This window comes from Otolemur garnettii, unplaced genomic scaffold, assembly GCF_000181295.1.
Source record: "Otolemur garnettii isolate 467f Iridium unplaced genomic scaffold, OtoGar3 scaffold00007, whole genome shotgun sequence".
NCBI lineage: Eukaryota > Metazoa > Chordata > Mammalia > Primates > Galagidae > Otolemur > Otolemur garnettii.
In genome coordinates, this window is record NW_003852402.1 from 2,936,499 (window position 1) to 2,950,829 (window position 14,331).

The 14,331-nt window shown below is 49.2% G+C and overlaps 1 protein-coding gene across 1 annotated transcript in view; it reads left to right on the forward strand.

Moving 5' to 3' along the window:
• CERK (ceramide kinase) overlaps window positions 1–14,331 on the forward strand; it is a 38,707-nt gene that overhangs the window by 578 nt on the left and 23,798 nt on the right. The window lies entirely within an intron of this gene.

Below are 14,331 nucleotides of genomic sequence, written 5' to 3' on the forward strand. Positions count from 1 at the left end.
GGGGTCGCCGGCGAGGTCTGCCCACCGAGCGCCTCTGGGACCTGTCCGCAGGGCACCATCCGGACAGGATTGACTGTGGACGGATCTCTGGGGGGCTCACCCCTCCCACTGCAGTTTACCCGAGGAGGATAGGTGCTTTCCTTAGTGGGGTGTCCAACGCTGAGAGGTGCCCTTGTGGGATGAGAGCTTCTGATGCCTGGAAGTTCAAGGGGGGTCCTGAACTTCTTTTTGCTGGGATGTGCCCCTTGCTTGGGGGAAAGAGGGTTTTCTTCTGGTGTCACAGTTTGGCCACATGACCTCCAAAGGCCGTCCTGATTTGGAGAAGTGTATTTTTCATAAACATGGAAATAACACCCCCACCCCCACCCCAGGGCCCTGGTGCAGTGGCTGGGATGGGACAATACTGGCCACCCTCCCTCAGGCTCTTGTGCAGAGCTGTCTGGTAGCAGAGGGATTGGCAGAGGCTTATGAAGATGTCATTTGACCCTCCGAGGGAGGGGAGGGTTACAGAGATGGTGTGGACTGTGCCAAGGCACAGGAAACCCAGGGCTGGCAGCGTGGGCGTGTCCAGTTTCATTCATCCCCTCTTTGGCAAGTTTTTACTGAGTGTTGGGGCCCAGCAGGGCAGTGTCCTGGCCCTGGGGGGCCTGGTGGGGCAGTGTCCTAGCCCAGGGGGGCCTAGTGGGGCAATGTCCCAGCCCTGGTCCCGTGAGTGAGGCACAGTCCCTGGTGCAGTAGAGCCGTTCATATTGAAGGGACAGACAGGGAAAGACACAGGGACAAGTGTCTGGTGGTGGAGTTAGAACTGAGGAGGAGAGCCCCAAAAGGGGAAGGGACAGGGTCGTGCAAGTGGGGACAGGCCTTTGTGCGTGATGGTTGTTTACATGGTTACATTTGACCAGAGACCTAGACAGACTGGGCACTGTGCATGACAGGGAGACATGGGCCCAGGTAGGAAGAACAGGCTGGGAGCTAGACACCAGCATGGCGGGGCAGAGGGAGATGAAAGGGAAAGGTCTTCCACAACCTGCTGGGCTGAGATGGGACTTGCCTGTTTACTGGGAGTGGGTGGGAGCCCCTGGAGGGCTTTATCCAACTTAACCTTTTATAGGGTCCTGTGACCTTTGGGAGGGGGTCAGACAGAGGAAAGACCAGCAGTTGCAGTCAGGAGGGAGGTGGTAGTGGTGGTGGGCAGGGCCGAATGCACAGGCATTGAATACCAGCAGGACGAGTGGTGTGGGTCCCTGAGTGTGGTCTGTGGGAGCTGCTGTTTACTGGAAGGCAGAGCTCTGTGGGAAGAGCAGAGGCTTAAAAAGAAAAAAATTGTTCAGAGTCTGGGATGCCATTTAGATGCCTTTGGGCAGTCAGGGTGCTGTGGGTGCCTTCTGACAGTGAGTTCCCATGGTCTGCAGGGACAGAGCTGATTATGGAAGTCAGGCCGAGCTCACCACCCATGAGCAGCACTCGGTTCTGGCCTTGGGTTTGCCAGATGCGTAGTCTGCAGAGAGCCTCTCTGTGGTTGGGGGTCCGGGACTTGGCTTTTCTAAGGTCTCTCTAGTGTCCCCTTCTGGAACAACGTCATGCCTAATACATCACTTGTGGGCCTCCCACATCCTAGCTCTTGTTGTCTTTAGCCCCACAGGGAGAACAGAAGCCTCAGGACTTGGGGCCTCTCTGTCATGTCAGGGTTTAGTGCTGCCGTTCCAGGGGTGCTTACTGACCTGCAGACCTTCGTTCTGCATTGTGCCTGGCAGGCTTCTGTGGGGCGGCCACTCACTGGGCAGCACGGCCGCCCTTAACTTCAGAGGCCTCGTGGGTGCCAGACAGACCCACACCCTTGCTGGCATTGGGTGGGAAGTCACCCATTGTCTGTTTTCAGTGTTGTTGTCCTTGGCCAGCTCCTGTCATGGTTTGTGGCCGCACGGCCGCAGGTTTGGGGTGGTGCAGTGCCTACTTTTAGTCTGCTGTTTTTGCTGGAGGCTTCTGCAGCTGCCTGTCCTCCCTTGGGGTGGCTGTGGCTTCACTCTTAGGAAGTGGGAGGCACTTTTGCAGAGGTTCACCAGAGCTGCCTGACTGCCAAGAGGAGGGCCCTGCTGGAGAGGGCCCGGGGCTGCAGGCCCTGGCTGATGACCTTCCTGCAGGAAGCAGCCACAGCAGAGGGAAAAACAATCTCGGGAAGCACTGGGTTACCTTCTAGAGCAGAGACACAGTCATGCCAGCTATGCGTTTTTTCCTCATAACTCTGCAGCCCCCAGAAGGAACCCAGCCCAAGTTATTATACTTGAGGTCAGCAGGGTAGAATGTGGACCAGTTCCCAGGACACCTGCTCGGTTAGCAGGGCAGCATTGTCCCGCCCCCACAGCTCCTGGAGCTGTGTCTGGGTGCACCTGGATTGCCTTTGGGTTGAGGAGTGATGAGAGACAGAGAACCGTGCAAACACAGTTCCCAGGCGAGTGTCGAGTGTACGTACAGACGGGCAGGGAACCCAAGGCCTTCACACCCCCACCCCCACCCCCGGTTTTAGGCCTTCTAGGTCCTTACGTGCGGCCTTGTGACTAATTCAGATTTTATAGAACGAATTATTTTATTTTATTAATGCATGTTTGTTCATCTTTTATATTTTTATTTTTAAAATGGATGTATTTAAAATACCAAATAATAAAATAAGTTTTAAGAAAATAATCTTCCCCACACTGACTGGCACAATTAGAACAATAGTAAGCCATAAGAGCAAGATTAGCAGCTGCTATGCTCGTGATTTAGTTCTAACTTCCCCCACTAGCCTGGTGAGAGTTCATGGGGTTCGGGAACGCCAGTCTGTTACCAGTTTTTGACAACAGTACACTGTGTTTCTTTTCTTTTCTTTTCTTTTTTTGAGACAGAGTCTCACTTATGTTACCCTCGGTAAAGTGTGATAGTGTCACAACTCACAGCAACCTCAAACTCTTGGGCTTAAGCGATTCTCTTGCTTCAGCCTCCCAAGTAGCTGGGACTACAGGCACCCACCTCAACGCCCGGCTTTTTTGTTGTTGTTGCAGTTGTCATTGTTGTTTGTCAGGCCTGGGTTGGGTTCAAACCTGCCAGCCCCACTGTATGTGGCCAGTGCCCTAACCACTGAGCTATGGGTGCCTGCCCTCTGTTTCGGTTTGAAGTGGGATTTGTGAATAGTTGCATGCTCAATGGCATTTTTAAATTCTGTCTGCTTAATAGCACATCATGTCAAAGAAGACCAAGGGAACGCTGAAGAAAGGAAATATTATTTATTTAAAAAAAATTTTTTTTTTTAGAGACAGTCTCACTTTATCACCCTTGGTAGAGTGCTGTGGCATCATAGCTCACAGCAACCTCCAACTCCCAGGCTTAGGCGATTCTCTTGCCTCGGCCTCCTGAGTAGCTGGGACTCTAGGTGCCCACCACAAGGCCTGGCTATTTTTTGTTGCAGTTTGGCCGAGGCTGGCACCCTACCCACTGAGCCACAGGTGCCACCCAGATAACAGGTTTTTAATGAGGACTGGGAATTACAATATTATCTGGTTTCTGCTGAAGATAAGATTTGTCTGCTTTGTGATGCTGCAGTATCAACTTCAGAGAAATTCAGTGCTCATCAGCATTAAAACACTGATAAGGACCACAAATATTTCAAGTTGGAGGGAGAGGTGTGAAAGGGGGTACTGCAGAAATTAAAAGATGAAAAACAAAAGCAAAGAAAATTCTTTCAAGCAAGAATAAAGGCTGAAAATAATGTCACTGAAGCAATTTATAAAGTAGCTTATATACTCAGGGACAAAAGAAAGCCCTTCAGTGATGTGGGAATTGTGAAAGATTGCATTGTCAGAGTTGTAGGACGCTTGGACCCCATAACATTTCAAAGTACAAACAACGGCCTGTTTCAGGGAGAACCAGGACTGATTAGCACCGTGCATTAGCCTTTAGCTTAACAAAACGGCTTCATGCAATCCTTCAGAGGGAAGTATGTATTAGTCAATCTGCTGACTTGACATGGGATTTTCTTTGGTACAAAAAGTTCCATGCTGGGCACGCTTGTGAACAGAACACTAGGAATAAATAAACATCTTCAGCAACTTTCAAGATGAATGTCATGAAGTTGGGCTGAGTTTGGTAAATTTAGGGAATGTGTGTACAGACGCTGCACCTTCCATGACAGGAAAACATGAAGGGTTTATTGCACAGATAAAAAAGTTATCGCTAGGTCCGGTTGCTCTCATTCCTTTCCATTGTCCCTTGCACCAGCAAAATCTCTGTGCTAAAGCTACCCTTTTAATTGACACTTTGTAGCAAGTTAAAAATTAAATATGGTTAACTATATTCATGCAAATGCAACATGGCCTTATCGGTTTCATAACATGCTCAGGTTGAACAACGGGGTATTCAGCGTGGATTTGCCCTATTGTTTTAAATTGAGCTGGCTATTGCAGGGACAAAATGTTATCTCTATGAAGACAGAGAGTTGAATATTATGACGGTAGAATCAGCAATATGAATTACTGAAAGAATATTTCTATTGGAATGTACCATTTCTTTGTGAAATCCATGTCTAATTGAAAGGACTTGAATATTTGCAATGTAAAACTAAGTCTATGCAAAAATGTTAAGCATTTATAAAAACACTATTTTTTTTTTCAAAACATTCCTTCGAAAGGACATTTTGGATGGGCATTTTCCCCAGGTGGCAAAGGTCATTAATGAGCAGGGTGATATATGGAATCATTTGAAGAATCCACAGCTGTTATCTACTTGGAAAATACGATGAAAGGCTCCCTGACTTTGAGAATCCTGACATCACACTGACATTGGCATTTCAGCCTCACCCCGTAGCTGTCACCAAGGCACTAAAGAACTGCAGACAGAGTTGACTGAGCGCTCAGGAGATGACATTTTATAGTCATTGTTTGATGCTAAAAAAACCCCAACTGAAATACAGAAAAATGCAATAGAATACCCACACCTTCAGCAACTTGCCCAGAAAATGCTTTCGTGCTGTTCAGCCACTATGGGTGTGGATCTGCGTTGTCCTGCCAAAACCCAACCAGGACCAAGTGAAACTGTGCCCTCCACGTCGCCACCAAACATCCCAGTGCTTTCCCATGAGAAGGAGTCACCACACAGTCATTAAAAAGTTAACTTAAGCATCACAAATAGTTTTAATTTTTAAAAACTATTTAATATATAGTAGTTAGGTTTTTACAAAGTAATGTACATTTTAAAGTACATCTAATTGAAGTTTCTTGAATGAGGCCTTATGTGATTAAAGCTAAATTAATTCAGCTTTCAACAGGCAGAGTTTCCCCACCCTGCCTAACGTGGTCTGCAGACTGGGAGCTCTGGCAGGGGAGGGGCCCGGCCAGGGCGCTACGGGCACAGTGACCCACTGGGTTATTTCATCTACTCCTTCATTTTGTCCTTAATTTCACTCCTGTTCTCAGAGGCGGAACCCAGAAGCTCTGACGTATGACGTGTAGAAGGAAGCTGGCTTTGAACCTGGCACACGCTCTTTCCTCAGTGGGTCTATGTGGGGAAAGTGACTGTTCAAGGATAAGGACCAGAAATTTGGAGGGCTGGAGTGCTGGGCTCAGTGAGGACTGCACCTAAGGAAGTGGAGACAAGTGGCCTGTTGCCAGCACCCTGGTGAGAAGCAGGGCAGGCCACAGACAGGAAGCCCCAAGGGAGGCTTCTCCAGGCAGGTCACCGAGTTGGACTTGAAAATTGCAGTGGTATCTGGGTTATTTCCCCGGCTGCACTGCAGTCATTCCAACACACTCAAATGGATCCTCTATTTTTTTCTCTGACAGTTGAGACTGAGAGGTGTGTGTGCGTGTGTGTGAGAGAGAGACAAGGGGTCAAGGAGTGGTGTGGGGGCCACTTTCCAGGCTCTACCTTGTGTGAGGCCCCTGCCCTTCCTCCCTCTAGTCCCAGGCTGCCCAAGCTGGCCATGAGTCCCGGGCTGGGCCACTCCTGTGTTTGTGGTGCCCCAGTGCTCCCTGCAAAGTGCCTGGTGAGATCTAGGTGAGCCACAGATACGTCACCATTTTTTTTCCTGCTTACAAAAGTTGGTTTAATAAAATCTGGAAACCATTGAAAAGTGCACACACGCAGTCACTGTTAGGTTCCCACTTCAGTGATTAATACTTGGCATTTGTAAATATGGGAATATACAGGAAAGAAAAGACAGAAAAACACACAGCATGTTTTCCTCTTTTGAAACAGGATTTTAACCAACTGTACTTTATGGTGGTCTGATTTGCATGTAACAAAAGTCGCACATTTTAAGAGTGTATAGCTGGGTGGGTTTTGATACTGTGTGTGCATCACACGGGTGGGACAGGACACTCGGCCACAGTCCACAGCACCCCACCTGGCCCCGGCCGTCTCTGCCCTGCTCCTCACTGGTGTGGGCCGAGTACTCAGAGTCTCTGACCCACGGAGCCACCAGCCTGTACTCTTGTGACTGGCTGCTTTTCTCCATCACGTTTCTAAGTTTCATTGGCTTGGCGGTTCATTCATTGTAGTTAGTAAGTGATGCTGCACGTGTGAGCTTACTAGTTTATCCGTGGACTCTTGGGCTATTTCCGTGTTTTGGCTGCATGAATCCAGACACTGTGTTCTTTGAGTGGGCAGGTGTTTACATTTCTGTTGAATATGTATCTATGAGTAGAAACCTGAGCAGAGTATAGTTTAGATATGATTTTTGTTAGTTGTGCAGTTTTTTATTATTACAGGGACATTACAAATGGCTTTTTATTAATGGTAAAAAGCATTTTTCTCAAAATCAGAATGAGGTGGATTAAAGTTTGTTTTTTTTTTTTGAGACACAGTCTTACTTTGTCGCCCTCAGTAGAGTGCTCTGGCATCACAGCTCACAGCAACCTCAAATTCTTGGGATCAAAGCGATTCTCTTGCCTCAGCTTCCCTGGTAGCTGGGACTATAGGTGCCCCCACAACTCCTGGCTATTTTTTAAGAAACCAGAGTCTCGCTCCTGCTTAGGCTGGTCTCGAACTCATGAGTTCCAGTGATCTGCCTGCCTCAGCCTCCTAGGGTGCTAGGATTACAGGTGTGAGCCACCACACCTGGCCATAAAGATTTTCGTATAAAAAGAAATTCTTATAAGAAAACAGAGGAAAATTTAAAGTGTCGGAATGGGAAAATCCTTCCTAGTCAAGATGGAATCCAGAAAAGAACAAAATCCTAGATTATTTGACTAAATAAAAGAAATTTTTAATTTTCGTTAGTAAGGTACTGTAAAGATGGTTGTGATATTTGCAACAAATATGATAGGGAAAGGGTTAATTGTCTTTTAAATTTTAAACTTATTTAAAAGTTGATAGGAAAAATATGGACATCCATTAAAGAAATGGCTGTGGCTCTCTACAGGCCAGTTCACAGAAGAAAAAAATCCAGAATGGTTGATGAAAGTCCACATACCCCCCGCACGGAAGCTGCAGCGAGCGGTGTGCTCGCCGGGGATCCTGTGTCGGGCACAGCAGGGCCCTCGGTGCCAGTGGCGCTCCCAGCTGGCAGGCCTGCTGCACCAGAGTAGTGGGAACTGCTGGGCTGTTTTTGGAAAGTGATCTGGCACCATTCTGGGATTGCAGAGAATCTACATCCTTTGACCCAGCAATTCCATTTCTGGTCATCTATCCTCAGGAAATTAAAACACTAGTGTTTAAGGAACTTTGAAACTCGACAAGAGACACCTTCTGTGTGTTTCAGATACTCCTAATAGTTTTTACTTCTGTTGCCCCATGCAGTTCATTTTTCTTCTGTCGTTTTCTGTCGAACACAGCTGGTTTCTGCCTTTCGATGTTATTTCGTGAGCCAGCAGGCAGCCCAGGGTGAAGCGGACTCCACCTTCGCAGCCTTGCCCGACTTGGTGGTCTCAGTGACGTCTCCCCACGCCCCCTCTTCTGTCCTGTTCCTCTGGTTGAATATATAGGTTTATGTCTTTTGCCAAATGTGGGAAGTTTTCAGCCGTTCTTTTCTTTCTTTATGTTTTTTTTTTTTTAAGTATGTTTTCAGCCCTGGTTTCTTTCTCCCCCCTTCTGGGACTCCACTGGCACGAATGTTAGACCTTCTGTTGTAATCCCACAGGCTTCTGAGGCTCTGTGGGTTTTTTTTAAACTCTGTTTTTCCCTGTTGTTCAGGTTGGGTACTTTCTGTTGCTCCAGCCCATGGTTCACTGACTCCTGCCTTTGTCCCCTCCATCCTGCTGTGGATTGTAATTACCTGACGGCTCTCTATTTTGGTTTTGCCTTTTCAGTGTGGGGTTTCCATTTGTTCCTTCTTCACGACTTCCATGTCTTGGTTGAGCTCTGGTCTTTGCTGTCACCCTGGTTCTGGGTGTGCTCTTGTTTGCTCCCGAGACCTCCTCAGAGCTACACCCAGATCAGGTGCATCTCAGCGTCCCCTGAGGGTCTTGATTCATTCATTGGGAGATCTTCCTGGTTCTCAGTGTAGAAGCTGATTTTTGATTGAAATCTGGACATTTTCTAGCATGTTCTGAGGTTCTGGGCACTACTTGTATTTTAGTTGTGTTCTCTCTGGCACTGCCCAGTGGAGAAGGGGGCCACTCATGCCCTTGGCAGCTGAGGTGGAGGCTCCTTGTCCCTGCTGGGTGGAGGTGGGAACCCAGGCTGGGGGGAGCTCGGATGAGAATGCAGCTCCCTGCTCGGCCTCGTCTCATACTGCCCTGGCAGGGGTTGTTGGGGCGCTCACGGCACCCTCTCGAGGATAGGACCCTAAGCTCCCAGTCGGCCATCACATGTGCAGTGGGAGGGAAGTGGGCTGGTCTTCTCTGTGGTGTCTGGCTGGAGTAAAGCAGCTATTGTCTACAAGTTTTCTGTGTTGTGGGACTGCCCCTTCCCCAGGCCTTTGGCTAGAGAGAACAGGCTTTTGTGGGCTTTGTGTTTGTGCCTGTTGGCATTTCTGGGTTGCACGCTTCTCGAGTTCCGTATCAAAAATACCAGAGGCAAGAGGAAAAGCCAGGGACTCAGCACCAGCCACCTCTGGGGTGCAGGCCTGGCAGCCTACCCTGCTCTAAGCCAGGGACTCAGCACAGGCCAGGAACAGCCAGGGACTCGGCACAGGCCAGGAACAGCCAGGGACTCAGCACTGGCCATCTCTGGGTTGCAGGCCTGGCAGCCTACCCTGCTCTAAGCCAGGGACTCAGCACAGGCCAGGAACAGCCAGGGACTCAGCACGGGCCAGAAACAGCCAGGGACTCAGCACTGGCCATCTCTGGGGTGTGGGCCTGGCAGCCTGCCCTAACTCTCAGAGTCGTCTGTTTCATCTGTGACTTCCAGGGTTTCACTGAAAGGAGGGGGGACAAGTCCATCTTGTCCATCTCCTTAGACGTGGACGGCTCTGTGCATCTGGAAGGTGTTTTTTCCCATTCTCCTCTTCAGAATGGATGATGTCTACTGGCCTGTTTCCACACTTCACTGACTTACCTCTGTCACATCTGTCCTGCTGAGTCCATCTAGCGATTTTTAAATTTCAGATACTGTGCTTTTCAGTTCCAGATTTTCCATTGGGTTCCAGTAGTTTCTATTTCTCTCCCGAGAACTTCTGTGTTTCTGTTCTCTTTAAGAACGTTCAACTACGCCCCAGTGAGCAGAGCCACAACAGCTAATTTAAGTTTTATCTGATAACGCCAACATCTGGGTTACCTCACATTTGACATCTGCTGATTGTCTGTTTCCTTGAGAATGTATTTCCTGGTTCTTGATGTACTGATTAATTTTGGGTTGTTTCCTAGACATTTGGAATATTATGTTGTAAGACTGACTCCTGTTAAAATCCTTTGGCGAATTCTTCTGTTTTAGAAGCAAGTGACCAGCCTGAGTGGGCACAGATGGTGAGTCAGTCTCAGATGGTGGGGGAGACAGGCTCTCAGTAGCCCCAAGGCACTGAATGGTCCTTGCAGTCCTCTGACTCCCGTCTTGCCCCCAGGCCAGAAAGGCTGATTTCCCATGGCCTGAGGAGTGAGCATGGGGTGGAGGGGCAGGTGTCCTCCGAGTTGGCGTGCCCGCTGGCATGGCCTTTGGTTCTGCTGATATCACAGAAGCAAGCCCAGGACTCAGCCAGCCTGTTTCCTGGACCCACAGACTGGGGGCACACAGGTTCCTTAGCTCTGCCCTAACCCCCAAGACCTTCTAGCTTAACAGAAAAGCTCAGTCCTGAGGGCTGACCAACATGTGGGGTGTACTGGCAAAATGAACTGGCCGCATGCTACTGCCCTATCTCCTGAGGGGCTAAATTTGATTCCTCAGCTCCAGGTCCCTTATAGATGACCACAGAATGTCCTGTGTCGAGAAGCCATGGGCTGGCAGGGCCAAGAAAACTCTGTGCAGGCAACTGAGAAGCCCCTGGACCTTGGGTGGTCACTGGGTTCTAAGAACCAGGCCCCTGCTGTGAGTGGGGCAGGATGAAGCCCCCTGGCTGATGTCACTGGAAGTGGATTCCATGGGGGAATGGACACTGTTTATTGGCAATGTGACCCCAGGATTAAGAAGAGATATTGGGGCAGCCACTGGTACGTGCAGACCAGGGGCAGAGGTGGGCTTGCCTCGTGCCCCCTCCCTGGGCCTCACAGTTTATGGGGTAAAATAACAGTGAGTTATAATTGGCAGGTGGCAGGCATTTTATCTGAACACCATGAACTTTGGGGGCAACTATGGTATACTTAAAATTTTATTTGAAATGATGGTATTTCGTTATTAAAATGAACCACTAAGAAGAAATGGTTACAAGTAGAAATTTCTTAATTAAAATAGAGCATTACATAGAGACAATCATTTTTCTAATAGAAATGGTGTCCACTGCTGGTGACAGGTGTGACAGGCCTTGCCACCCTTGTCCTAGGTCAGGAAACATGAATGGTAGTGGCTCTGTAGCCATGTGGGGCTCAGGAGGAGTCAGTAAGGGACTAGGTTTGGTTCTGGGCAGAGACCTGCTTCCATGTCCAGCAGGCTGGTGGAATGACTGTGGGGACAGCTGACATTACCTTTGTTGTCCGTGTGGTCAGAATCATTCCAGTCAGCCTAGCCAGAGGCTGTGGGTTCAGGGCCCTCGGGATAAAATTGGCCACAGATATGTCTCGTCTGACTTGCCCAGTGAGTTTTTATTTCCCTTTTTAAATTGTAGCCAACATTTTAAAAATCAGAAGATGTCACATAAAACTCCAGACTCGTAGTGCATCCTGTGTGACAATCCCAGCCTCACTGCCTGGGGCCCCGGCTTTGGAGTGTCCCCCGCTTTGGGAGTGTCCCCTCCAGGAGTGGCCTTTAATGATCTGCATGGGTAATCGTATAGGTTATGCAGTTAGAAGACAGTTTTCATTAAGAAAAAGAATCACTGAGAATGATCTGGGGTTGGGTGGGGGCGTGGGCTGAGAAGGCGCTGTCTTTCAGAGTTGCCTGTTTTTGACTGAGATGGAAATAACGTAGAAACGTCTAGTACAGGCTGTGGGCCTGCAGCTGGTGCCACACCGCGCTGGTGGCTTCATCTGCGTGTCCCTCTACTCTCCTTCACCACTGGGCGGTGGATCCCTGCAGGTGTGGCTTGCAGTGTGCAGGACGCCTGTGTGCTCAGAGGTGAGGGAGGATTGCTGTGTGCCCCGGGCGGGGATGTGACTCTTCATATCATAAGGGTCCTGAGCACTTTTCTAAAAGTAAAACTGCCTTAAATGACATTTATGCCACAGGTGAAAACCCGTGGTGCTTGAGGAGAGCTCAGAAGCGGGTTGAGACCGTTGGTACATTTTGTCCTAAAGATGGACCTGTTTTCACTAGAAATCCAAGCTCTTCCCTTCTTTTTCTTTTCTTTTCTTTCTTTCTCTTTTTTTTCAAGAGACAGAATTTCACTTTGTCGCCCTCAGTAGAGTGCCATGGCATCACAGCTCACAGCAGCCTCCAGCTCTTGGGCTTAGATGATTCTCTTGCCTCAGCCTCCTGAGTAGCTGGGACTACAGGCGCCCGCTACAACACCCGGGTATTTTGTTGTTGTTGTTGTTGTTGCAGTTCGGCTGGGGCCCGGTTTGGACCCGCCACCCTGGGTATATGTGGCCAGCGCCCTACTCACTGAGCCACCGGTGCCGCCCTCGTCACCTCTTTTGAGGCCACCTCAAGTATGCCCCCTCCTGCGGCCCTTGCCCTATTCTGAATTGATATTGCAGCTGTAGATGAAGCTGTATAATCCGGCCCCTGACCTCTTGGAATTGTCTACGGGCAGAAGAGGGCCAGGCAGCCCTGTGCTGCAGCTCATTTGTGTCGGTCCTAGCAGAGGGCCTGCTGTGCCGGTGCCCAGCACCACTGCTGGGTGTCGAGGTGGCCTGCAGCCTCGTGCTGCTGGTGGCCTGTTGAGGTTCTGCTTGTTAGTAACCTGCCGGGTGACCCTGGCCGACACAGCGGGCAGGGAGGGGACAGAGACAGTGTGACCTCTCTCAAGTGAGTTTGTTACTGTGTGGTATTTCTGGATTGTCAGTGGCAGCTGTGGGTGGTACTGGGTTTTGGTCTTTGCATAGTCAAGAACTTACCTTTAATTTTTAATGAAGATCACAGGTTCACGGAGCGAATGCTTATTGAGTGGTGTGCTAGCAGGGAAATGTGTTTGCTGTGTGTAACTGCAGGGGGAATTAGGACTCACTGCCACTTTGAATCTCTTGGGGGTTCTTCCTCTAGCTGGGTGTGCAGAGGTAAGCTGCCTCGTGCCCCCTCCCTGGACCTCAGTGTCACCTGCAATCCCTATAGATCGCACATCATACCACTTAGTGGGCAGGCTAGGGTCTTTCCCCTTCACTGCCTCTCACATTGGAGCTCACGCTTCTAAAGAGTCGCAGGCCACCATTGTCCCTTGACAGCGAACTTGTTTTTGTTCTTTCTGTGCATCCCGAGAGGTGGAAGGCACCTGGGGCTCGTAGACAGCTGTGGAAGGCTCAGCTGAGCAAAGCTCACCTTGACCTTGGCCCTGTTGTGTGCGTGTATTACATGCATGCACCTGTGTCATTGGTGCCTGCCTGACACCACAGGAAACCCGTGGGGCCCCCTGCTGGGAGTGGGGCTGCTATGTGTGGTCCAGTTTAGTCCCAGACCTTCTGGTACCAAAGCTGATTGACAGCAGACACTGTTTTTCATCTGTGAGTCACGATGATGAAATAGTTTAGATTTAGTGAATCATAACAAGCGCCAACAAGCAAATAGAACAGAATGGAAGGAGAAGCTGCTCGAGGCAGAAACCTCTGGGCGTCCCCAGCAAGCTTCGAACACAGAGGCAGCTGGTGAGCGCGTGAGCAGAGGCCTAGGCTCACTCATGACGCTGCCTGTGGCTTTTCTGGAATGTAATGGCCACTTAATCAGGCCTGTGTTGGGGGGGTGGTTAACTGCTTGTCAACTTGAGGCACACTGGTGGTGAACAGAAGTACCCGAGAGTTCACCTGTTGTCAGCAAAAGCATCAAAACTTCCAGCTGAGATTGGACTGTACGTTATCAGTCCGTTTGGGGGGAGGACTTTATGAAGAACATTTTTGGGGGTGTGTGTAACAATTGTATTATTTGAACCAGTACTATTTGTACTTAATGGATTGCTTTATTATTAGGGGAAAAATTAATGACAAACTGAAAAATACAGAAATGTGTTCAAATACAGTTGTAGAATCTGGAAGTGAAAATTAGGGTAATAGTTTGACGCTCAGGTTTCTAATTCATTTGTACTGTATTCTGAAAAGAAGTGATAAGTGTTTAAAATATGGCTTACAGGGCTGGGCATGGTGGCTCACACCTGCAGTCCCAGCACTCTAGAGGCTGAGGCGGGTGGATTGCCTAAGCTCACAGTTTCGAGACCAGACTGAGCCGGAAGGAGACCCCCCCCCCAATCCCTAAAATAGCCGGGCGTTGTGGCGGGCACCTATAGTCCCAGCTACTCAGGAGGCTGAGGCAAGAGAATTACTTGAGCCCAGGAGTTTGAAGTTGCTGTGAGCTATGACACCATGGCACTCTGCCATGGGTGACAAAGTGGAGACTCTGTCTCAAAAAAAAAAAATGGCTTACAAAATGTACAACACCCCCCAAAAGGCCTATCTTGATGCATTAGCTGTAAGGATAGTCTTAGAAATGAAAACTTCAGTCTTGCAAAATCAAAGACAGTCAAACACAGCTTACTGTCCCTGCTTGCTGGATTCTTATTTATTTATTTATTTATTTTTGAGACGGAGCCTCAAGCCATCCCCCTGGGTAGAGTGCCATGGCATCACAGCTCATAGCAACCTCCAACTCCTGGGCTCAAGCGAGTCTCCTGCCTTAGCCTCCCAAGTAGCTGGG